Source organism: Oncorhynchus nerka, linkage group LG27, assembly GCF_034236695.1.
Source record: "Oncorhynchus nerka isolate Pitt River linkage group LG27, Oner_Uvic_2.0, whole genome shotgun sequence".
Classification (NCBI taxonomy): domain Eukaryota; kingdom Metazoa; phylum Chordata; class Actinopteri; order Salmoniformes; family Salmonidae; genus Oncorhynchus; species Oncorhynchus nerka.
Genome location: NC_088422.1, coordinates 22182600 through 22209710, shown reverse-complemented (window position 1 = coordinate 22209710; position 27111 = coordinate 22182600). Strand labels below are relative to the sequence as shown.

Here is a 27111-nt window from a genome sequence, read left to right as displayed (position 1 = left end):
TATATGCATGGGGGCATTGTCATGCTGAAACAGGAAAGGGCCTTCCCCAAACTATTGCCACGAAGTTGAAAGCACAGAATCGTCTAGTGTCATTTCACTTCACTGGAAATAACTACCTAACCCGAACCATGAAAAACATCCCCAGACGATTATTCCTTATCTACCAAACTTTGCAGTTGGCAGATGGTGATGCGTGAGTCATTACTCCAGAGAGAGTCCAATGGCGGCTAGGTTTACACCGCTCCAGCCAGCGCTTGGCATTGCGCATTGTAATCTTAGGCTTGTGTGCGGCTGCTCGGCCATGGAAACCCAATTTATGAAGCTCCCAATGAACCGTTATTGTGCTGACGTTGCTTCCAGAGACCGTTTGGAACTCGGTAGAGAGTGTTGCAAACGAGGACAGACTATTTTTACACGTTTCAGCACTCAGCAGTCCCATTCTGTGAGCTTTTGTGGCCTACCACTTTGCAGCTGTGTCTTCGTTGCTACTAGACGTTTCCACTTCACAATAGGAGCACTTACAGTTGACCGGGGCAGCTCTAGCTGACTTGTTGGAAAGGTGCCACCCTATGACAGTGCCACGTTGAAAATCACTGAGCTGGTCAGTAAGGCCATTCTACTGCCAATGTTCGTCTATGGAGATTGTATGGCTGTATGCTCGATTTTATATACCTGTCAGTAACGGGTGAGGCTGAAATAGCCGAATCCACTAATTTGAAGTGGTGACTGCACTGGGCCTTTAAACTATTATAATGAATGTTTTTCTGGAGTAAATTGTCCCAGGGGTTGAACATGACGTTTGTTTGGTACTGGCAAGCCACCATATTTGAACAGTGTAATCATTAACTGCTAAGGACCACAAAATTGTTCATTTAGGATTGACACAAACAACAAATTTTAAAACTATATTGTAAATGCAACAAACGACATGGGACATTGTTGGATAATAACTCACAGCAAATGATAGAGCAATATTACACAGTAAGTGTTGCAGGTTATATGTTGTTCTGTTTAGTTATTTTATAGAACTGTGTAATTCATGTCCATTGTACATTTGGTGGTCTGCATGGATAAACGTATGTCTGGTACATTATAATGTGCAACAATGCAAAAGTGAGCTACTACTTCACTGGCACACTTAAGAGCCAAACCACACTTCAGCAACCTTTTTAGTAAATTAATTAACTGCGATGCACAACTCTGGAACATACATCATATCTTCCACCACATCTTTGAATACTGCAGTGTAACAGACAAATACACCTTATTAGCATTAGTCAAAAGAGCAGATTCCAAAATGCACAGTATGCACTGCTTATAGACCTTGCACTCCAACTATGTACATAACTTTTATAGACTTAACAAAAACATCTGCTGCAGACTGAAGATAAATTCTTGTCAAGGTCCTCAAGTGTAAAAAAAAAAATGGGTGTTCTGCAGTGCGTGTATATATATACACAGTATATATATAACTGTTTGATTTCACAGAAGTGTGATTGACTTGGAGTTACATTGTGTTGTTTAAGTGTTCCCTTTATTTTTTTGAGCAGTGTATATATATATATATATATATATATCCTTTATTTTATTGTTTTAAATAAAGGGAACACTTAAACAACACAATGTAACTGCAAGTCAATCACACTTCTGTGAAATCAAACTGTCCATTTAGGAAGCAACACTGATTGACAATAAATTTCACATGCTGTTGTGCAAATGGAATAGACAACCGGTGGAAATTATAGGCAATTAGCAAGACACCCCCAATAAAGGAGGGGTTCTGCAGGTGGGGACCACAGACCACTTCTCAGTTCCTATGCTTTCTGGCTGATGTTTTGGTCACTTTTGAATGCTGGCTGTGCTTTCACTCTAGTGGTAGCATGAGACTTACAACCCACACAAGTGGTTCAGGTAGTGCAGCTCATCCTGGATGGCACATCAATGCGAGCTGTGGCAAGAAGGTTTGCTGTGTCTGTCAGCGTAGTGTCCAGAGCATGGAGGCGCTACCAGGATACAGGCCAGTACATCAGGAGATGTGGAGGAGGCCGTAGGAGGGCAACAACCCAGCAGCAGGACCGCTACCTCCGCCTTTGTGCAAGGAGGAGCAGGAGGAGCACTGCCAGAGCCCTGCAAAATGACCTCCAGCAGGCCACAAATGTGCATGTGTCTGCTCAAACGGTCAGAAACAGACTCAATAGGGGTGGTATGAGGGCCTGACGTCCACAGGTGGGTTTGTGCTTACAGCCCAACACCGTGCAGGACGTTTGGCATTTGCCAGAGAACACCAAGATTGGCAAATTCGCCACTGGCGCCCTGTGCTCTTCACAGATGAAAGCAGGTTCACACTGAGCACGTGACAGACGTGACAGTGTGGAGACGCTGTGGGGAACGTTCTGCTGTCTGCAACATCCTCCTCCTCCATGACCGGTTTAGCGGTGGGTCAGTCATGGTGTGGGGTGGCATTTCTTTGGGGGGCCGCACAGCCCTCCATGTGCTCGCCAGAGGTAGCCTGACTGCCATTAGGTACCGAGATGAGATCCTCTGACCCCTTGTGAGACCATATGCTGGTGCGGTTGGCCCTGGATTCCTCCTAATGCAAGACCTCATGTGGCTGGAGTGTGTCAGCAGTTCCTGCAAGAGGAAGACATTGATGCTATGGACTGGCCCGCCCGTTCCCCAGACCTGAATCCAATTGAGCACATCTGGGACATCATGTCTCGCTCCATCCACCAACGCCACGTTGCACCACAGACTGTCCAGGAGTTGGCGGATGCTTTAGTCCAAGGTCTGGGAGGAAATCCCTCAGGCGACCATCCGCCACCTCATCAGGAGCATGCCCATGCGTTGTAGGGAGGTCATACAGGCACGTGGAAGCCACACACACTACTGAGCCTCATTTTGACTTGTTTTAAGGACATTACATTAAAGTTGGACCAGCCTGTAGTGTGGTTTTCCACTTTAATTTTGAGTGTGACTCCATATCCAGACCTCCATGGGTTGATAAATTTGATTTTCATTGATCATTTTTGTGTGATTTTGTGGTCAGCACATTCAACTATGTAAAGAAAAAAGTATTTAATAAGAATATTTCATTCATTCAGATCTAGGATGTGTTATTTTAGTGTTCCCTTAGTTTTTTTGAGCAGTGTGTATATATATATATATATATATATATATATATATATATATATACACACATTTTTTATGCGTTTTTTATATTTTTTTATATAAGTTTACATACACTCAATTAGTATTTGGTAGCACTGCCTTTAAATTGTTTAACTTGGGTCAAAAGTTTTGGGTAGCCTTCCACAAGCTTCCCACAATAAGTTGGGTGAATTTTGGCCCATTCCTCCTGATAGAGCTGGTGTAACTGAGTCAGGTTTGTAGGCCTCCTTGCTCGCACATGCTTTTTCAGTTCTGCCCGCAAATTTTTTATGTGATTGAGATCAGAGCTTTGTGATGGCCACTGCAATACCTTGACTTTGTTGTCCTTAAGCCATTTTGCCACAATTTTGGAAGTATGCTTGGGGTCATTGTCCATTTGGAAGACCCATTTGCAACCAAGCTTTAACTTCCTGACTGATGTCTTGAGATGTTGCTTCAATATATCCACATAATTTTCCTCCATCATGATGCCATCTATTTGAAGTGCACCAGTCCCTCCTGCAGCAAAACACCCACGCTTCACTGTTGGGATGGTGTTCTTCAGCTTGCGAGCGTCCCCCTTTTTCCTCCAAACATAACGATGGTCATTATGGCCAAACGGTTCTATTTTTGTTTCATCAGACCAGAGGACATTTCTCCAAAAGGTATGATCTTTGTCCCCATGTGCAGTTGCAAACCGTAGTCTGGCTATCTTTATGGCTGTTTGGAGCAGTGGCTTCTTCCTTGCTGAGAGGACTTTCAGGTTATGTTGCTATAGGACTTGTTTTACTGTGGATATAGATACTTTTGTACCTGTTTCTTCCAGCATCTTCACAATGTCCTTTGCTGTTGTTCTGGGATTGATTTGCACTTTTCGCACCAAAGTACATTAATCTCTAGGAGACAGAACGCATCTCCTTCCTGAGCAGTATGACAGCTGCGTGGTCCCATGATGCTTATACTTGCGTACTATTGTTTGTACAGATGAACGTGGTACCTTCAGGCGTTTGGAAACTGCTCCCAAGGATGAACCAGACTTGTGGAGGTCTGCAATTATTTTTTTCTGAGGTCTTGGCTGATTTCTATAGATTTTCCCATGATGTCAAGCAAAGTTTGAAGGTAGTGAGTTTGAAGGTAGGCCTTGAAATACATCCACAGGTACACCTCCAATTGACTCAAATGATGTCAATTAGCCCATCAGAAGCTTCTAAAGCCATGACAACTGGCTGATGACACTATTATTTTCTTAAGAGACAAAGACCAGGTCGCACATGCCCAAAACAACATACAGGAACTCAAGTCCATTTGTTCACCTGACCTAGAATTCCTTACAATCAAATGCCGACCGCATTATCTACCAAGAGAATTCTCATAATCACAGTCATGTATACCCCCCCCCCCCCCAAGCAGACACATCGACGGCCCTGAAAGAACTTCATATGACTCTATGAAAACTGGAAACCACATATCCTGAGGCTGCATTTATTGTAGCTGGGGATTTTAACAAGGCTAATCTGAAAACAAGGCTCCCTAAATTTTATCAGCATATCGAATGCGTGACCCGGGCTGGCAAAACCCTGCATCATTGTTATTCTAACTTCCACAACGCATGTAAAGCCCTCCCCCGCCCTTCTTTCGGAAAATCTGACTACGACTTCATTTTGTTGCTCCCAGCCTATAGACAGAAACTAAAACAGTAAGCGCCCGTGCTCAGGTCTGTTCAACGCTGGTCCGACCAATCGGATTCCACGCTTCAAGATTGCTTCGATCACGTGGACTGGGATATGTTCCTCATAGCGTCGGGCAATAACATTGATGAATACGCTGATTCGGTGAGCGAGTTTATTAGCAAGTGCATCGGTGATGTTGTACCCACAGTGTCTATTAAAACATTCCCCAACCAGAAACCGTGGATTGATGGCAGCATTCGTGCAAAACTGAAAGTGTGAACCACTGCTTTTAAATCAGGGCAAGGTGACCGGATACATGACCGAATACAAACAGTGTAGCTATTCCCTCCGCAAGGCAATCAAACAAGCTAAGCGTTAGTATAGAGACAAAGTGGAGTATCATTCAACGGCTCAGACACGAGAGGTACGTGGCAGGGTCTTACAATCAATCGGACTACAAAAGGAAAACCAGCCCAGTCGCGGACCACGAAGTCTTGCTCCCAGACAAACTAAACAACTTCTTTGCTCAGTTTGAGGACAATACAGTGCCACTGACACTGCCCGCTACCAAAACCTGTGGGCTCTCCTTCAACGCAGCCAATGTGAGTAAAACATTTAAATGTGTTAACCCTCGCAAGGCTGCCGGCCCAGACAGCATCCCTAGCCGCGTCCTCAGAGCATGCGCAGACCAGCTGGCTGGTATGTTTACGGACATATTCAATCAATCCCTATCCCAGTCTGCTGTTCCCACATGCTTCAAGAGGGCCACCATAGTTCCTGTTCCCAAGAAAGCGAAGGTAACGGAGCTAAATGACTATCGCTCTGTAAGCACTCACTTCCGTCATCATGAAGTGCTTTGAGAGATTAGTCAAGGACCATATCACCTAGACCCACTCCAATTTGCTTACCGCCCCAATAGGTCCACAGACGACGCAATCGCAATCACACTGCCCTAACCCATCTGGACAAGAGGAATACCTATGAACAGAATTCTACCAGACAACAGCTCAGCATTTAACACCATAGTACCCTCCAAACTCGTAATTAAGCTCGAGACCCTGGGTCTCGACCCCGCCCTGTGCAACTGGGTCCCAGACTTCCTGACGGGCCGCCCCCAGGTGGTGGGGGTAGGTACCAACATCTCCACCCTGCTGATCCTCAACACTGGGGCCCCACAAGTGTGCGTTCTCCTGTACTCCCTGTTCACCCATGACTGCGTGGCCATGCACGCCTCCAAATCAATCATCAAGTTCGCAGACGACATTACAGAGGTAGGCTTGATTACCAACAACGACGAGAAGGCCTACAGGGAGGAGGTGAGGGCCATTGGAATGTGATGTCTGGAAAATAACCTCACACTCAATGTCAACAAAACAAAGGAGATGATCGTGGACTTCAGGAAACAGCAGAGGGAGCAGCCCCCTATCCACATTGATGAGACAGTAGTGGAGAAGGTGGAAAGTTAAGTTCCTCGACATACTCTTCACGGACAAACTGAAATTGTCCACCCACACAGACAGCGCGATGAAGAAGGCGGAGCAGCACCTCTTCAAATCAAATCAAATTTTATTTGTCACATACACATGGTTAGCAGATGTTAATGCGAGTGTAGCGAAATGCTTGTGCTTCTAGTTCCGACAATGCAGTAATAACCAACAAGTAATCTAACTAACAATTCCAAAACTACTGTCTTATACACAGTGTAAGGGGATAAAGAATATGTACATAAGGATATATGAATGAGTGATGGTACAGGGCAGCATACAGTAGATGGTATCGAGTACAGTATATACATATGAGATGAGTATGTAAACAAAGTGGCATAGTTAAAGTGGCTAGTGATACATGTATTACATAAGGATGCAGTCGATGATATAGAGTACAGTATATACGTATGCATATGAGATGAATAATGTAGGGTAAGTAACATTATATAAGGTAGCATTGTTTAAAGTGGCTAGTGATATATTTACATCATTTCCCATCAATTCCCATTATTAAAGTGGCTGGAGTTGAGTCAGTGTCAGTGTGTTGGCAGCAGCCACTCAATGTTAGTGGTGGCTGTTTAACAGTCTGATGGCCTTGAGATAGAAGCTGTTTTTCAGTCTCTCGGTCCCAGCTTTGATGCACCTGTACTGACCTCGCCTTCTGGATGATAGCGGAGTGAACAGGCAGTGGCTCGGGTGGTTGATGTCCTTGATGATCTTTATGGCCTTCCTGTAACATCGGGTGGTGTAGGTGTCCTGGAGGGCAGGTAGTTTGCCCCGGTGATGCGTTGTGCAGACCTCACTACCCTCTGGAGAGCCTTACGGTTGAGGGCGGAGCAGTTGCCGTACCAGGCGGTGATACAGCCCGCCAGGATGCTCTCGATTGTGCATCTGTAGAAGTTTGTGAGTGCTTTTGGTGACAAGCCGAATTTCTTCAGCCTCCTGAGGTTGAAGAGGCGCTGCTGCGCCTTCTTCACGATGCTGTCTGTGTGAGTGGACCAATTCAGTTTGTCTGTGATGTGTATGCCGAGGAACTTAAAACTTGCTACCCTCTCCACTACTGTTCCATCGATGTGGATAGGGGGGTGTTCCCTCTGCGGTTTCCTGAAGTCCACAATCATCTCCTTAGTTTTGTTGACGTTGAGTGTGAGGTTATTTTCCTGACACCACACTCCGAGGGCCCTCACCTCCTCCCTGTAGGCCGTCTCGTCGTTGTTGGTAATCAAGCCTACCACTGTTGTGTCGTCCGCAAACTTGATGATTGAGTTGGAGGCGTGCGTGGCCACGCAGTCGTGGGTGAACAGGGAGTACAGGAGAACGCACACTTCTGGGGGTGGCCAGTCAGGAAGTCCAGTACCCAGTTGCACAGGGCGGGGTCGAGACCCAGGGTCTCGAGCTTGATGACGAGCTTGGAGGGTAATATGGTGTTGAATGCCGAGCTGTAGTCGTGAACAGCATTCTCACATAGGTATTCCTCTTGTCCAGATGGGTTAGGGCAGTGTGCAGTGTGGTTGAGATTGCATCGTCTGTGGACCTATTTGGGCGGTAAGCAAATTGGAGTGGGTCTAGGGTGTCAGGTAGGGTGGAGGTGATATGGTCCTTGACTAGTCTCTCAAAGCACTTCATGATGACGGAAGTGAGTGCTACGGGGCGGTAGTCGTTTAGCTCAGTTACCTTAGCTTTCTTGGGAACAGGAACAATGGTGGCCCTCTTGAAGCATGTGGGAACAGCAGACTGGTATAGGGATTGATTGAATATGTCCGTAAACACACCGGCCAGCTGGTCTGCGCATGCTCTGAGGGCGCGGCTGGGGATGCAGTCTGGGCCTGCAGCCTTGCGAGGGTTAACACGTTTAAATGTCTTACTCACCTCGGCTGCAGTGAAGGAGAGACCGCATGTTTTCGTTGCAGGCCGTGTCAGTGGCACTGTATTGTCCTCAAAGCGGGCAAAAAAGTTATTTAGTCTGCCTGGGAGCAAGACATCCTGGTCCGTGACTGGGCTGGGTTTCTTCTTGTAGTCCGTGATTGACCCTGCCACATGCCTCTTGTGTCTGAGCCGTTGAATTGGGATTCTACTTTGTCTCTGTACTGACGCTTAGCTTGTTCGATAGCCTTGCGGAGGGAATAGCTGCACTGTTTGTATTCGGTCATGTTACCAGACACCTTGCCCTGATTAAAAGCAGTGGTTCGCGCTTTCAGTTTCACGCGAATGCTGCCATCAATCCACGGTTTCTGGTTAGGGAATGTTTTAATCGTTGCTATGGGAACGACATCTTCAACGCACGTTCTAATGAACTCGCACACCGAATCAGCGTATTCGTCAATATTGTTATCTGACGCAATACGAAACATGTCCCAGTCCACGTGATGGAAGCAGTCTTGGAGTGTGGAGTCAGCTTGGTCGGACCAGCGTTGGACAGACCTCAGCGTGGGAGCCTCTTGTTTAAGTTTCTGTCTGTAGGCTGGGATCAACAAAATGGAGTCGTGGTCAGATTTTCCGAAAGGGGGGCGGGGCAGGGCCTTATATGCGTCGCGGAAGTTAGAGTAACAATGATCCAAGGTTTTACCACCCCTGGTTGCGCAATAGATATGCTGATAAAATTTAGGGAGTCTTGTTTTCAGATTAGCTTTGTTAAAATCCCCAGCTACAATGAATGCAGCCTCCGGATAAATGGTTTCCAGTTTGCAAAGAGTTAAATAAAGTTCGTTCAGAGCCATCGATGTGTCTGCTTGGGGGGGGATATATACGGCTGTGATTATAATCGAAGAGAATTCTCTTGGTAGATAATGCGGTCTACATTTGATTGCGAGGAATTCTAAATCAGGTGAACAGAAGGATTTGAGTTCCTGTATGTTTCTTTCATCACACCATGTCTCGTTAGTCATGAGGCATGACTAAGTGAGCCCCGCCACTCTTCTTACCAGAAAGATGTTTGTTTCTGTCGGCGCGATGCGTGGAGAAACCCGTTGGCTGCACCGCCCCAGATAGCGTCTCTCCAGTGAGCCAAGTTTCCGTGAAGCAAAGAACGTTACAGTCTCTGATGTCCCTCTGGAATACTACCCTTGCTCGGATTTCATCAACCTTGTTGTCAAGAGACTGGACATTGGCAAGAAGAATGCTAGGGAGTGGTGCACGGTGTGCCCGTCTCCGGAGTCTGACCAGAAGACCGCCTCTTTTCCGGAGTCGTTTTTTGGGGTCCCTGCATGGAATCAATTCCGTTGACCTGTTTGTAAGGCAGAACACAGGATCCGCGTCGCGGAAAACATATTCTTGGTCGTACTGATGGTGAGTTGACGCTGATCTTATATTCAGTAGTTCTTCTCGACTGTATGTAATGAAACCTAAGATGACCTGGGGTACTAATGTAAGAAATAACACGAAAAAAAACACGTAAAAAAACCATAAAACTGCATAGTTTCCTAGGAACGCGAAGCGAGGCGGCCATCTCTGTCGGCGCCGGAATGCAGGCAGGCTAGAGCACTTCAACCTCAGGAGGCAGAAGAAATTTTGCTGGTCACCAAAAACACTCAAACTTTTACAGATGCACAACCGAGAGCATCCTGTCGGGCTGTATCACCACCTGGTACGGCAACTGCTCCGCCCACAACCGTAAGGCTCTCCAGAGGGTAGTGAGGTCTGCACAACGCATCACCGGGGGCAAACTACCTGCCCTCCAGGACACCTACACCACCCGATGTCACAGGAAGGCCAAAAAGATCATCAAGGACAACAACCACCCGAGCCACTGCCTGTTCACCCCGCTATCATCCAGAAGGCGAGATCAGTACATGTGCATCCAAGCGGGGACCGAGAGACTGAAAAACAGCTTCTCAAGGCCATCAGACTGTTATTAAACATCCAACATTGAGTGGCTGCTGCCAACATACTGACTTCTCCAACCACTTTAATAATGAAAAAAATTGATGTAATAAATGCATCACTAGCCACTTTAAACAATGCCACTTAATATGTTTACATACCCTGCATTACTCATCTCATATGTATATACTGTACTCTATACCATCTACTGCATCTTGCCTATGCTGTTCGGCCATCACTCATCCATATATTTTTATGTACATATTCTTATTAATTCCTTTACACTTGTGTGTATAAGGTAGTTGTGAAATTGTTAGGTTAGATTACTCGTTGGTTATTACTGCATTGTCGGAAACTAGAAGCACAAGCATTTCGCAACACTCGCATTAACATCTGCTAACCATGTGTATGTGACAAATAAAATGTGATTTGAATTTGGTTCTAAGTGGTGATAACATAAATGGCCCAATAACCAAAATAAAAAGGGGTTTCAATAAACAAACATGTCCGTTTCCAAAATAATATTCTATATACAAAATTAGATAAACGTTTTTATTGCATAGTTTTGACAGGACAGACAAAGCAGTTAAACAAAAATAAAATCAATCAACAATGATGAAAACATCTTTATGAAAGACATCAGATCAGGTGACTCATTCACATACACTTGCAATCACATGAATATCTGTAGACAAACTCAATATTTACGGCTTCATTAGGCACTTTTAGAGACTTATCTTTTAACAATGGCGCAGCGGTCGGTGACGAACAACAAATGAAGAGGAATAGAAAGGAAATTGAGAAAATGCAGTGGCACTTTCCAAATACCCAGGGAAGAGAAGATATATGTTGAAAGAAATGTTTTGAACAGCACACCTAATATTACCATATTCCATGAGTGATGGCATGATTGTTGACAGTAAATGTTCACATTTGACAATGCAGAAAATGCATTGACAGACCATTATTGCATATGCATTACGACTCCATTAAGTTACTTTCAGCATGACGTTAAGTGTAAACAAACAAAGCAGAGGAAAGTATGTCAAAAGCCTAATTCCAGTATCGTGCGAGCCATTGTTTACTAACGCCAGAGATAAATAAACCCAGAGACTCACCACGTGGTCACTTCCTGCCACACCTGCGATGTAAGTTCAGACCACCTTTAATGTGAGAGAGGCTTATTGGTCCAGCTCTCGGTTTCAACCTCTCTGATGTTAGCAATCACAGACTCACCCGGAGATGCAGCAAGTGGAACCCTCAATCGTCTAAATTATAAAGACAACGTCGGTCTCTCCCTTCTCGACCCCATCGCCTCACCAAGGCGCTAAGGTTTTAAAAATTCCATGTTCCCATCACATTATGAAATATATTACTTTTGTTTACCATTCTATGAACAGATGTTAGGATAAAATGTGTAAAAATTGGAATCTATCCCCCCCACCAAGCTATTTATGTCCCACACACTGCAACCCCCAAACCCCATGAGACAGCCCACTCCGAAGATGGCAATCAGTCAGAGTCTTCATCGTCAAGGTACTCATCGGCATTGCTGTGTGTACGTGTGATATCTGTAATAAAACAAAATAGGAAGGAAGAGCTGAGGCCAGTAACACTTCTGGGAGATTCAATTACATTTAATGGAATTAAAACATTTCCTCTCATGACCCCAAAGTACAACTATGTTCCAGTGTGGACTGGACAGTTCTTTATTGGGGGTTCCTCGCTTTGGCATCTTGCATTCTTAGTAGTGTTACTGAAATACAGTGCATTTGGAAAGTATTCATACCCTTTCTCCACATTTTGCTAATGCCTTATTCTAAAATAAAATAAAATAAAGCATTTTCCTCATCAATCTACACACAATGCCCCAGCGAAAACAGGTTTAGAAATGTTTGCTAATAAAACAAATACCTTATTTGCATAAGTATTCAGACCATTTGCTATGAGACAATTGAGCTCAGGTGCATCCTGTTTCCATTGATCATCCTTGAGATGTTTCTACAACTTGATTGGAGTCCACCTGCAGTAAATTCAATTGATTGGACATGATTTGGAAAGGCACACACCTGTCTATGTAAGGTCCCACAGTTGACAGTACATGTCAGACCAAAACCCCAAAAACCAAGCCATAAGATTGAAGGAATTGTCCATACAGCTCAGAGACAGGCTTGTGTCAGTTTGTGCACAGTTTTGTGGAAAGAACATGTCTACAGCATTGAAGGTCCCCCAAAACACAGTGGGCTCAGTCATTATTAAATGAAAAGAAGTTTGGAACCATCAAGACTCTTCCTAGAGATGGCCAAACTGAGCAATCGGGAGAAGGGCCTTGGTCAGAGGTGACCAAGAACCCAATGGTCACTCTGACAGAGCTCCTCTGTAGAGATCAGAGAACCTTCCAGAAGGACAACCATCTCTGCAGCACTCCACCATCAGGCCTTTATGGTAGAGTGGCCCGACCAGAAGCCAATCCTTAGTAAAAGGCACATGATAGTCTGCTTGGAGTTTGCATTAGGTGCCTTTTGGCACTCTCAGACCATGAGAAACAATTCTCTGGTCTGATGAAACCAAGATTGAACTCTTTGGCATGAATGGAGGAAACTTGGCATCATCCCTACGGTGAAGCATGATGGTGGCAGCATCATGGTGTTAGGATGGTTTTCAGCAGCAGGGACTGGGAGACTAGTCAGGATCGAGAGGAAGATGAACGGAGCAAAGTAGAGATCCTTGATGAAAACCTACTCCAGTGCTCAGGACCTGACTGGGACAAAGGTTCACCTTCCAACAGGACAACGACCCTAAACACTCAGCCAAGACAACGCGGGAGTGGCTTTGGGACAGGTCTCTGAATTTCCTTGAGTGGCCCAGCCATCTCTGGAGAGACCTGAAAATAGCTGTGCAGCGACGCTCCCCATCCAACCTGTCAGAGCTTGAGGATCTGCAGAGAATAGGAGAAACTCCCCAAGCTTGTAGTGTCATACCCAAGAAGACTGTGGGGCGGCAGGTAAGCCTAGTGTTGGGCCAGTAACCAAAAGGTTGCTAGATCGAATCCCAGAGCTGACAAGGTAAAAACAAGGCAGTTAACCCACTGTTCATAGGCAGTCATTGTAAATAAGAATTTGTTCTTAAAGGACTTGCCTAGTTAAATAAAAAGGTAAAATAAAGTAAGACTAGAGGCTGTAATTGCTGCCAAAAGTACTTCAACAAAGTACTGAGCAAAGGGTCTGAACACTTATGTAAATGTAAAAACAATGTTTTTGCTTTGTCATTGTGGGGTATGTGTAGATTGAGGGGGGAAAAAAACATTTTAATCAGTTTTAGAATAAGGCTGTAACTTAATCTGGAAAAAGTCAGGGGGTCTGAATACTTTCCGAATGCATCCTATGTATGTACAGTACCAGTCAAAAGTTTGGACACACCTACTCGTTCAAGGGTTTTTCTTTTTTACATTGTAGAATAATAATGAATTTAATTATGCTCACTCTAATTCTCTCTTTCTCTCTCGGAGGACCTGAGTCCTAGGACCATGCCTCAGGACTACCTGGCATGATGACTCCTTGCTGTCCCCAGTCCACCTGGCCGTGCTGCTGCTCCAGTTTCAACTGTTCTGCCGGGGGCTATGGAATCCTGACCTGTTCACTGAACGTGCTACCTGTCCCAGACCTGCTGTTTTCAACTCTCTAGAGAGACACTCTTAATGATCGGCTATGAAAAGCCAGCTGACATTTACTCCTGAGGTGCTGACTTGCTGCACCCTCGACAACTACTGTGATTATTATTATTTGACCATGCTGGTCATTTATGAACATTTGAACATCTTGGCCATGTTCTGTTATAATCTCCACCCGGCACAGCCAGAAGAGGACTGGCGACCCCTCAGCCTGGTTCCTCTCTAGGTTTCTTCCTAGGTTTTGGCCTTTCTAGGGAGTTTTTCCTAGCCACCGTGTTTCTACACCTGCATTGCTTGCTGTTTGGAGTTTTAGGCTGGGTTTCAGTACAGCACTTTAAGTTATCAGCTGATGTACGAAGGGCTATATAAATACATTTGATTTGATTTAGTGAAGACATCTAAACTATGAAATAATACATATGAAACATGTGGTAACCAAAAAAGTGTATATTTGAGATTCTTCAAAGTAACCACCCTTTGCCTGGATGATAGCTTTGCACACTCGTGGCATTCTCAACCAGCTTCATGAGGTAGTCACCTGGAATGCATTTCAATTAACAGGTGTGCCGTGTATTAAAAGTTCATTTGTAGAATTTCTTTCCTTAATGCATTTGAGCCAATCAGTTGTGTTGTTACAAAGTAGGGGTAGTATACAGAAGATAACCCTATTTGGTAAAAGACCAAGGATCGGAGTAAAATCCAGACCTTGCCTCGTAACAAGTTATGTCCAGAGAACTTGACCTAAAAGGTGGAAATGCCCATTTCTGACCAAAGAGTATAAAACATGTGAGTTAAGAATTATGACTAGGTGACCACGAGCTGCAGCCAAGGTCCAATTAGTTGTAACCCCAAAACGAGGTTGAAAACAAAGGAACCTTTTAACAATCTATGCTACGGATGAGTAGCTGTGTCTAAGAGGGTGAATTCAAGCAGGACCACCCGGTTATTCTCTCCAAGGAATCGTGTGTCTACACTGCTTTCATTCCCACGCTGGAACCACCTATATGGCTGATTAGCCGTCCTCAGAAAACCCCTCTTTCAGAACAAGGGCGAGGAAACGGATCACTAAGACAAAGGACACTGACATCTTGAGGACAGCGTTACACCCGGTAACCAAAGAAGTGCCGTCAGAGGAGAAGGCAAACCTGGTCCACAAAGAGACACCCCATCGGAGACCTTCGACACGTAATTACATCATTATATTCTGACCCATAAGAGCAGCAGTTCGGGGCAAGGTTAGGTTTAAAATAAGCAAAGTTTACAAAATGTACCCAAGTTTGCTTTTCTTTCTCTTTTGAAATCCCCATTTTGTGTAACTCATAATGCGTTGGCCCACTAGGGACCTGTTTCATTGTACTAAGTTCTAATCAATAGTCTAGACTGTGTGTGTATGTGTATCATTTTAGCTTCTAGTAAATTAATAATCATCTCAGTTGGTGTGGTACGAACTTATTTAGTGGGACTCGGGTTAGTGCAGATTGACGGATTATGTGACGATCAGAATGAGACAGAGGAAATGAATTAGCGACTGTTGTAAAATCGATATTCTGATAGATAATTAGTTAATTTGGGAAATAGAAACTCAAAGCCAAACTATCCCATGATGCCCCAGGTTACTGAGTTAATAATTACCCGATTTAATTTAATCACGTAATTATAAACAGTTAATCATTTGATGAAAAGCAGTCGTCACATCAATCAATACAACATCACAACAGTGGTTCCCACCATGAAGAATGGAGGTGGTGTGATGGAGCTTTGCTGGTGACACTGTCTGATTTATTTAGAATTCAAGGCACACTTATCCAGCATGGCTACCACAGCAGTCTGCAGCGATACACCATCCCATCTGGTTTGCGCTGAGTGGGACTATCATTCGTTTTCAACAGGACAATGACCCAACAACTCCAGGCTGTGTAAGGGCTATTTGACCAAGAAGGAGAGTGATGGAGTGCTGGATCAGATGACCTGGCCTCTACAATCACCCAATGATTTTGAGATGATTTGGGATTAGATGGACCACAGAGAGTGAAGGAAAAGTAGCCAACAAATGCTCAGCATATGTGGGAACTCCTTCAAGACTGTTGGAAAAGCATTCCTGGTGAAGCTGGTTGAGAGAATGCCAAGAGTGTGCAAAGCTGTCAAGGGAAAGAGTGGCTACTTTGAAGCATCTCAAATATATTTTGATTTGTTTAACACTTTTTGGTTACTACATGATTCCATGTGTGTTATTTTATCATTTTGATATCTTCACTATTATTCAACAACGTGGAAAAAAGTACAAATAAATTAAAACCCTTGAATGAGTAGGTGTGTCAAAACTTTCGACTGGTATTGTATATATAAATTGTCTAAATGAGAAATGCTTATTAACTTTTTATGGCTGCAGGGGCAGTATTGAGTAGCTTGGATGAAAATGTGCCCATTGTAAACGGCCAGCTCCTCAGTCGCTAATATATGCATATTATTATTAGTATTGGATAGAAAACTCTAAAGTTTCCAAAACTGTCAAAATATTGTCTGTGAGTATAACAGAACTGATATTGCAGGCGAAACCTTAAGGAAAATCAAAACAGGAAGTGGCTTCTATTTTGAAAACTCCATGTTCCATGGCCTCCCTTTGCTGGATTTAAAGGGATATGAAACAGATTCATTTTCCTATCGCTTCCTCAAGGTGTCAACAGTCTTCAGACATAGTTTCAGGCTTTTATTTTGAAAAATGAGCCAGAACGATAACATCGCGTCAAGTGGTCACATGAGTTTTGCTCGCGCAACAGTTTGGATAGGTATTGCTTTTCCCTCTACTACTGTGAAACAAATTTGCAGTTGATATATTATCGATTAGATATTTTAAAAACAACCTGAGGATTGATTATAAAAAACGTTTGACATGTTTCTGTGGACATTATGTAAACTATTTGGAATTTGTCTGCGTTGTCGTGAACGCTCTTTCCTGCGGATTTCTGAACATAACGCCCCAAACAAACAGAGGTATTTTCGATATAAAAATAATCTTTATGGAACAAAAGGAACATTTGTTGTGTAACTGGGAGTCTCGTGAGTGAAAACATCCGAAGATCAAAGGTAAACGATTCATTTGATTGCTTTTCTGATATTTGTGACCAAGCTACCTGATGCTAAGTGTACTTAATGTTTTGTAGTGCGATCGATAAACTTACACAAATTCTTGGATTGCTTTCGCTGTAAAGCATAATTTCAAAATCTGACATGACAGGTGGATTAACAAAAGGCTAAGCTGTGTTTTCCTATATTGCACTTGTGATTTCATGAATATAAATATTTTTAGTAATATTTATTGTATGTAGCGCTATGCAATTCAGCGGTTGTTGATGACATTTCTCCCGTTAGTGGGATTGCAGCCATAACAAGTTTGACAGTCAATGAACTTGATCAGTCGACTGTGAAAATAATGGTCAGTTTTCCGGAAACAGATTAAGCCTCGTCCTGGACTAAGAAGCATGTGCAATAGAGATTCTCCATTGAAAGTGCTTTTGAGTTATGGGACTAGGGCTTTTGTCTGTGTCCGGGAAACCGACCAAAGATTGCGTAAGGCAATCTTCTGGCCTAAATGACTCACTGCCTCCTTGTTTCCTCTTAATGAGAGAGGCGCACTGGGCATTGGTGGCCATCTCCAGAGCCAGCTTCTTCTCATTGTTCTTAATATCCATCCTGGCATCTGAAACAAAGACAGAAATAAACAAAGATAAAAGATGAGAAACACACAAATAACCAGACATGCTCATACCAGGGTTGTGGTCAATTTGAAATGGAAGTCAGTCAATTCCAGAAGTAAACAAAACAAATGCTACAATTATTTGAGTAGTCAATCAATTGAAAAGGTATGCGTGTCATTTTAATTTTTTTAATTCATATCATTTCCTGAATTGACCGACTTCTATGTGAATTTACCCCAACCCTGGATAATACACACAGAGATAGGAAATTAAACTGGTTAGAGCACAAAAAAAGGTAACTTGAAACAGAAAGATGGACTCACTCTTATTCAGTAACATCTCTACTATGTCCGAGTATCCCTTCCAGGCGGCAGCATGCAATGCAGTGTCTCCCAGTTTATTCTGCAGGAGAACAAAACAGCCCACATGTTAATCAAAGACCATACCCACATCGTAGCATAATTCTCATTATATATGGACATAAAATGATTGCTCAATAGAGAATCTCCATAGAAACACTTTTTAAAAAGGGTCCTCCTGAGTGGCGCAGTGGCCTAAAGGCACTGCATCGCAGTGCTTGCTGTGCCACCTAGAGATTCTGGGTTCGAGTCCAGGCTCTGTCGCAGCCGGCCGCGACCGGGAGACCCATGGGGCAGTGCACAATTGGCCCAGCGTCTTCCGGGATAGGGGATGGTTTGGCCGGCAGGGATGTCCTTGTCCCAAAGCGCACCAGCGACTCTTGTGGCGGGCCGGGCACAGTGCACGCTGACCCGGTTGCCAGGTGTACTGTGTTTCCTCCGACACATTGGTGCGGCTGGCTTCTTGGCTAAATGGGCATTGTGTCAAGAAGCAGAGCGGCTTGGTTGGGTTGTGTTTCGAAGGACGCATGGCTCTCGACTTTCGCCTCTCCCAAGTCCGTACAAAATTGGGGAGAAAAAGGGGTGGAAATACAAAAGCAAAAAAAAAACAAAAAACTTTAAAGTTCAGAACTAAACTTAATCTGGTCCTAGATTTAAATGTGATACTTCATCATGATAATGTTCTTGTCACTAGAGATAAACTAATGCTTTTAAAACAATTACCTGCACTCCAGATCGCCAAATAAGCCAATAGATGTTATGGGCATACTTGTCTAGAACACATCCATCTGTCCATGTAATCATGACAAAGTATATATTTTGTTCAAATGTCCTCAGTGTTCTGTCAGATTAAAATCATTTGTTCTTTCAACTAGCATGGCGCAAAAGAGTTTCTTCTCTCATCACCCTGCTTGCAGTGCCCTTGCCCGTTGCCATCTCAACCGGGTTGAACATGGTGTCATTGTAGGCTACCTCCTAAATTGATAGTGCAGTTTGTTTCAGGGCCTTTCCAACTACCTAATTACTTCAAATGCTGATATCGACTTTCACAGTATAGTGTGTAGCTAAGTTTAATTAGCTACCTAGCTAGCTAGCTAGCCAGCCACCTAGCCTTTCTAAAGAGTATTCTATTGTGGGGTTTGTAGTCAACTTGAGCGCCACAGATTTCCACAACAACTTCCTAATTTATTATAATGACAAAATGCAAACATTTTTCACAACATATTTGCATTATTTAACAATGTAAATCGTAGGAATTTTAGGTTGAGTGGATTATTCCTTTAAGAGCCTAAATAGAGCCTAGCGCATTTAGACTAAATATGCTATCAATTGCATACAACCAATCAGGCTTTAAAAACACTATCAATGTTGGCCAGCAGGTAGCCAAGCGGATAAGAGCATTGGACCAGAAACTGAAAACGAACTAAACAACTTCTTTGCTCGCTTTGAGGACAATACAGTGCCACTGACACGGGCCCGCAGGTTTTGGTAGCGGGCCTCCTTCACCGCAGCCAAAGCGAGTAAAACATTTAAACGTGTTAAACCCTCGCAAGGCTGCCGGCCCAGACGGCATCCCTAGCTGCGTCCTCAGAGCATGCGCAGACCAGCTGGCTGGTGTGTATACGGACATAATCAATCCCTATCCCAGTCTGCTGTTCCTACATGCTTCAAGAGAGCCACCATTGTTCTTGTTCCCAAGAAAGCTAAGGTAACGGAGCTAAATGATCGCACTGTAGCACTCACTTCAGTCATCATGAAGTGCTTTGAGAGACTAATCAAGGATCATATCACATCCACCCTACCTGACACCCTAGACCCTGGGTCTCGATCCCACCCTGTGTAACTGGGTCCTGGACTTCCTGATGGGATGCCCCCAGGTGGTGAGGGTAGGAAACAACATCTCCACCACGCTGATCTTCAACACTGGGGCCCCACAAGGGTGCGTTCTCCTGTACTCCGTGTTCACCCATGACTGCGTGGCCATGCACGCCTCCAACTCAATCATGAAGTTTGCAGACGACATTACAGTGGTAGGCTTGATTACCAACAACGACAAAAAGGCCTACAGGGAGGAGGTGAGGGCCCTCGGAGTGTGGTGTCAGGAAAATAACCTCACACTCAACGTCAACAAAACAAAGGAGATGATCGTGGACTTCAGGAAACAGCAGAGGGAGCACCCCCTTATCCACATCGACAGGACAGTAGTGAAGGTAGAAAGTTTTAAGTTCCTCGGCGTACACATCACAGACAAACTGAAATGGTCCACCCACACAGACAGCGTGATGAAGAAGGCACAACAGCGCCTCTTCAACCTCAGGAGGCTGAAGAAATTTGGCTTGTCACCAAAACACTCAAACTTTTACAGATGCACAATCGAGAGCATCACCGCCTGGTACGGCAACTGCTCCACCCACAAGCATAAGGCTCTCCAAGAGGGTAGTGAGGTCTGCACAACGCATCACCGGGGGCAAACTACCTGCCCTCCAGCACACCTACACCACCCGATGTCACAGGAAGGCCAAAAAGATCATTAAGGACAACAACCACCCGAGCCACTGCCTGTTCACCCCGCTATCATCCAGAAGGCGAGGTCAGTACAGGTGCATCAAAGCTGGGACCGAGAGACAGCTTCTATCTCAAGGCCATCAGACTGTTAATTACTAACATCGAGTTGCTGCTGCCAACATACTGACTCAAATCTCTAGCCACTTTAATAATTAAAAATTGGATGTAATAAATGTATCACTAGCCACTTTAAACAATGCCACTTTATATAATGTTTACATACCCTGCATTACTCATCTCATACGTAAATACTGTACTCTATACCATCTACTGCATCTTGCCTATGCCATTCGGCCATCGCTCAGCAATATATTTATATGTACATATTCTTATTCATTCCTTTACACTTGTGTGTAAAAGGTAGTTGTGAAATTGTTTGATATTACTGCATGGTCGGAACTAGAAGCACAAGCATTTCGCTACACTCGCATTAACATCTGCTAACCATGTGTATGTGACCAATAGAATTTGATTTGAAAAGTTGCTGTTTGGAATACCCGAGCCGACTAGGTGAAGAAAAAACAAGTCGTTATGACATTGAGCTAGGTACGTAACCTTAATTGCTCCTGCGAGTCATTCTGGATAAGAACGTCTGCTAAATAACTGAAATGTAACCATATTTGTTTGAAACAGCCTTTTACAAAATGTTAAACTGTTCTTCTCACCTGCTGGTTCAACTCCACGTTAGACTGCCCCAGCAAGATCTCCACCACATCTGTCACAAAAATGACAACACAGCATTGACATACATCTCACTGCAGTGTGTATGTGTGTGTGGGCTGACATGCATTTGCCCTGTCATTCAAGAAAAAAGCTGAGTGTGTGATTTCGTTGAGGCACGTGTCTGTACATTCTGTATACAGTCAATGAGAGTAGTGGTATGTGTGTCGTAGATGATCTGTTACCTTTGTGTCCTCCATGACATCCCCAGTAGAGGGCAGTATTCCCAGCTTTGTCCAGTCCATTAATTCCCACTTTGTTCTCCAGACACTCCCTCAGCCAACTCAGATTCCCTGCGTCACACAAACAAGCAATAATGCAAACACACACACACACACACACCCCCGCTCCCCCCCAAAGCTAGAGTATACCATTCATATTCATACAGGTTACAGAAAGTGTAGCGCAAACAAACAATCAATATGAAGAAAAATGTATAGTTTGTTATAGGACAATTCCATAGTTTAAGATGATTGGTGGTGCAGTGCATGGGGAAAGAGTGAGTGACGCAGCAGACTTCTTTTGGTCCCTCACCTCGTTTAGCTGCTTCATGCATTGGGTTGTCAATGGACTCCGCCTGCTCGGCCACTGTAGGTTGAGGAAGTCAGAGCAGAATGGGATTTCAACAGAGCACCATGCTTCTATGAAAGCCTTAGTAAGGAGATGGAGCTATTAAAAGAGAAACTTCACAATTTTTCAACTTCATATTTATCATCTCCAGCACCACCAACATACAGTATGAGAAAATTGTGCATTTCTATGTTTTGTAGTAAAAATTAGATGAAGATAAGTGTGTGTATCGGGTGACTTTGACCAATATTGAGTAGACATTGCCTTCCAATTGGCTGATGTCATTGGAAACACTTATTTTACTAAACTCAGCAAAAAAAGAAACGTCCTCACTGTCAACTGCGTTTATTTTCAGCAAACTTAACGTGTAAATAGTTGTATGAACATAAGATTCAACAACAGACAAACTGAACAAGTTCCACAGACATGTAACTAAACAGAAATGGAATAATGCGTCCCTGAACAAAGCGGGGGCCAAAATCAAAAGTAAGTCTGTACCTGGTGTGGCCACCAGCTGCATTAAGTATTGCAGCGTTCTCCTCATCATGGAATGCACCAGATTTGCCAGTTCTTGCTGTGAGATGTTACCCCACTCTTCCACCAAGGCACCTGCAAATTCCCAGACATTTCTGGGGGGGAATGGCCCTAGCCCTCACCCTCAGATCCAACAGGTCCCAGACGTGCTCAATGGGATTGAGATCCGGGCTCTTTGCTGGCCATGGCAGAACATTCCTGTCATGCCCCTTTGCAGCATCCGTAAGGCACGTTCACGCAGATGAGCAGGGACCCTGGGCATCTTTCTTTTGGTGTTTTTCAGAGTCAGTAGAAAGGCCTCCTTAGTGTCCTAAATTTTCACAACTGTGACCTTAATTGCCTACTATCTGTAAGCTGTTAGTGTCTTAATGACCGTTCCACAGTGGCATGTTCATTACTTGTTTATGGTTCATTGAACAAGTATGAGAAACAATGTTTAAACCCTTTACAATATAGATCTGTGAAGTTATTTGGATTTTTACTAATTATCTTTGAAAGACAGGGTCCTGAAAAAGGGAGGTTTCTTTTTTTTTGCTGAGTTTAATATATAGAAAAGCGCCATTTTCACATATGTTGATGTTGGAGTGGTGCTGGAGATCATGAATACTTTTTTTGGTTGCCCGAGAGATTAAAAGTTAAAGTAGCACTGGCTATTTTTCACCCACACACAGCCTATTGGGAAGCCACAGAGCAGGCTCAACTTGCGTGACTGCGCAGGCCACTTACCTCAGGCAATAGGGTAACCCTTAAATGTCAATCCCTGCATGCCACTTGCAATAACATCACATGGAGTGTTATGGTTTAGTTACTCACCATAATTGCTTGGGATGAGGCCATTCCTTCCCTACAGGTCCCCTTCCACCAATTGCTGTCACTCTAAGGATGATAGACAGGCAGCGAGAGCCAGTGGAAATGAATTATTGCAGCAACTATTTCTGAGGTGAGAGAAAAGACCGACAGAGAGAAAGAAAAAAAGAACAGGATACGGGAAAGACAAGAGAGAAATTGGGAGATGGATGAAGAGTAAAGAAAACAGAAACAGAACAAAACAGAGAGGGCAACAGAGACAGAAAGAAGAAATTATACTAGGGACTAAAAGAGAGAAAGGGAGAAAAGTGGACAAGAGGAGGGAAAGGGATGTTAACAGTAACTGACCGTATCAGAGATATACAAGATGTCTCCTTCTTCAAAGTAGAGCTCATCTGGCTGAAAAGAAAAAAATCAAAACAAACACCAACTTTAATTTGATTGGTGTGAGGTGGAGTGGAGGGACGAGACCAACCTATAGGACAAGAAACACTCACTGTTCGAGGGTCAAAGGTGAACATGGCTCGGAACACCTTGACCTGGCCTATGAGAGAACAGAGAGGGAAATGGGCATTAGTGTGAATGTATATAACTGTGCAGTGCATCAAACGTTGCCTGTTCATTGTTGGCTATACAGCACAAAATGAACCCTGGGACCAGACTATCACAAACATTCAATCAAATTAAAACGTTTGTTGCATACACATGTTTGTTTCTACACTGAACAAAAATATAAAAAAGCAACATGCAACAATTTCAAAGATTTTACAGTTACAGTTCATAAGGAAAGTCAATTGAAATAAATGAATTAAAGGGAGATACATAGTCAGTTGTACAACAACGCATTCAACTGTCTTCTGCATTTAACCCCTCTGAATCAGAGGTGTGGAAGGCTGGCTTAAACATTAGGCCCTAATGTATGGATAAGCACATCACTGGGAATACAGATATGCATTGGTTGGTCACAGATACTTGAAAAGAAAAGTAGGGCCGTGGATCAGAAAACCAGTCAGCAGTGTGACCACCATTTGCCACATGCAGCAAGACATCTCCTTTGCATAGAGTTGATCAGGCTGTTGATTGTGGCCTGTGGAATGTTGTCCCACTCCTCTTCAATAGCTTTGCGTAGTTGCTGGATATTGGCATGAACTGGAACACAATGTCTTACACGTTGACCCAGAGCATCCCAAACCTGCTCAATGGGTGACATGTCTAGTGAGTATGCAGGCCAAGGAACACCTGTCAGGTGGATGGATTATGTTGGCAAATGAGAAATGCTCACTAACAGGGATATAAACTAATTTGGGCACAAAATTAAAGAAATAAGCTTTTTGTGCATAGAACATGTCTTGGTAATTTTATTTCAGCTCATGAAACATGGGACCAACACTTTACATGTAGCGTGTATATGTTTGTTCAATGTAGCTCCAGCAGTGCAGTAAATAACAGTACAACACTAATACACAAATAAATCACAAAAAAAATACAATAAATAAATGAACAAGCAATGTCAGAGTCCAGTATGATTTTTTTTTTTAAAGGTATGCACAGTATTTATATGGATGAGCTATGCCAATAATAGTATTTAAATATAAAGCAAGTAAACAATTAGCTAAATTTCTCAGATCAAATTTCATCAAAATAATGTTGCAGGAATGCTAATCGTATCGGTTTCTAACTACAAAAAATGTCATTATTCAAGAACAGATGTTCTATCAGATCCATCCTCAGTGAACAGACATTGGCCCTCGTCCATACACCCAAGGCTACAAGATCGGAGGGCCTCTGAAGAAATACTGTACTGCCTTGTCTCAATCCCAGGGGTTGAATGTGACCAGAGTGGTGTTGAGAGAAAGCTAAACTAGTTCATAGGCACAGAGAAACCAGGGTTGTGTACATTAGGCACAAAACTGGGTGTTACAGGGAGGGGCTCGATACCTGTAGGTCTACTTGTCCAATAAGAAAACAAAAAGAGGCTGTGAATGGGAATCAGTTGGCTACTTGAAAACACTGGGGTATGCAAGCCTTGAGAGATTCTCTCTTTACATACACCCTAACTGAGCCACATACTACTCCAGTGTTCCAGTGAGTCAGTGCAGTTTAGTTAATAGACAAACCCTGCTCTGTTCTGTGACTGTGGTCCTACATGCCCCATCCTGCCTCTGTGAAAACTCTGGGGCCTGTACTGACTAGCTCACCCGCACCACTCTTAGCTAGAGGTCTTTATGGATCCACCTGTACCCGAATACCCGATCCAGGACCTGAGCGGATCCAGATCTAGAATTCTAAATCATGTCAAAGATCTCAGTTGGATCTAATATAATTGTCACGGGTATGTGCAATTTTAATTAACTTGTCCAGAAGGTCCCGTGGATTTCCCGAACGCAACTGCTACAGTAGAGAAAGAGAGAGAAATTGTATAATTGATGCTGCTGCTCTTGCTTTTCATGAGAGTGGAGCATGCTCTGAATACAATATGTGTAGACCTTATGGTGAAATGCTTACTTACAAGCCCTTAACCAACAGTGCAGTTCAGGAAAGAGTTAAGAAAATATTTACTAAATAAACTAAAAGTAAAAAGTTACAAAAAGTTACAAAATAAAAATAAATGTAATAGCACCATTCTGCACTAACTAATTTTTATTCAGACATTTGGAACACCACAAATAAATAACATTTAAAACTATATAAATATAGAAAATACACAAAAATAACTCAGTAATATCAAAAAGTAGTAACAAAGACTAATAAAAACAGGTTGTAGTATAGATACAAATAAAAAAAGAATTGAATTATTACACTATTACCCTATTGTTAACAAAAACACACAAAACTAAATTGCACAAATTGAATAACACACTTAAAGAGAACCTGATTATTACACTATTACACTTCAAACAAGAAAAACTAAATTGCACAAATAATTGCATTACTAATTGCATTAGTACTGTACAAAGTTAGAGGTGCGCTATTTGATTCCCCCGCTCCACCTACCTCCGGCGTCCAGTGGAGTCCTGAGGTCAACCTACCCCCGCTCCATCTCGTACTTCTAAGAGGGAAACCTTCCCACACGGTGACATATCATTGACGTGATGTGCAAATGAGCAATAGAAAACCGATCTCGCAATTGTCACCATTCCGATTTTTTGGGGGGTGCAGGCACCCTGTTCCTCCCATACATAAATCCGCCACTGTTACCAGATTTCATCAGCTACTCGAAATGGGGAAGTCACATTAGTTCGCTTGTAAATTCAGACCATCACGGCCACATACTTGCACATAACGATCGACAACAACCACGATAAGAAGAGTGCAGCGACAATGACATTTGAAATGGCCAATTATTCAATGAGAACTGGTCCAGCATATTTGCTAGCAAACGTTTGCTGACTAGCTGGGTCGCACACCCTCCTCTGAATGTGCCAGAGCGAAGAATAACTGAGGAATTTACGAACGCTCAACACCCCTTGAATGTCAGGTGTCAGTAAACATCGGCGAAAAGGCGTAATTAAATTGTTGCCAGCAGAACAGTTACAGTCACCAATGATCTGGATAACATGAAAACAGCCTAACCAGCTCTGATAGTTAGGACGAGCAAAGTTGTCAGTGAGGTGTTCTCTCATATGTCTGGAAGTAGTTAGCCAGTTAGCTTGCGTGCTTGACTTCCGCTGTGAGGTCAGAACGCTCGGATCAACCTACTCCTCGGCCAGAACGTCCAGTCAATTGTGCGTTCCGCGAGCGAAACGCTCTAAATTTACGAACAGACAATCTGAATATACGAACGCCCAGAGCACACTCCAGATTGAATTTACGAACACACCCTAGGTGTTTAGGTTTCACTTGCTTGATGGGGCGGAAGACTAGTTATCTAATCTAATGTTAGTTAATTATCATAAAATACTTACCTGGTTTGGCTGGCTTGGGAGGCGGTTTGGACATCTTCCGACTTTTAAACCGTAGCTACGCCTTCTCTTATTCTGAAAACGTTGCTTATTGTCCAAAAATAAAATAGGCAGTTTCTTACTTCCAATGAGGAAGTACTGACAGAACCAGCTAGGCGGAAAACTA

At 43.5% G+C, this 27111-nt stretch overlaps 1 long non-coding RNA gene and 1 pseudogene across 1 annotated transcript; one reads left to right on the top strand and one right to left on the bottom strand.

The window, feature by feature from the left end:
• The first annotated feature begins 878 nt into the window (after positions 1-878).
• On the top strand, positions 879-16100 carry LOC135565284 (uncharacterized). Its single transcript, XR_010461475.1, has 2 exons — positions 879-981; positions 13632-16100. It is a non-coding gene; the product is annotated as an uncharacterized LOC135565284 (long non-coding RNA).
• LOC115111365 (osteoclast-stimulating factor 1-like) lies at positions 10662-27111 on the bottom strand (annotated as a pseudogene).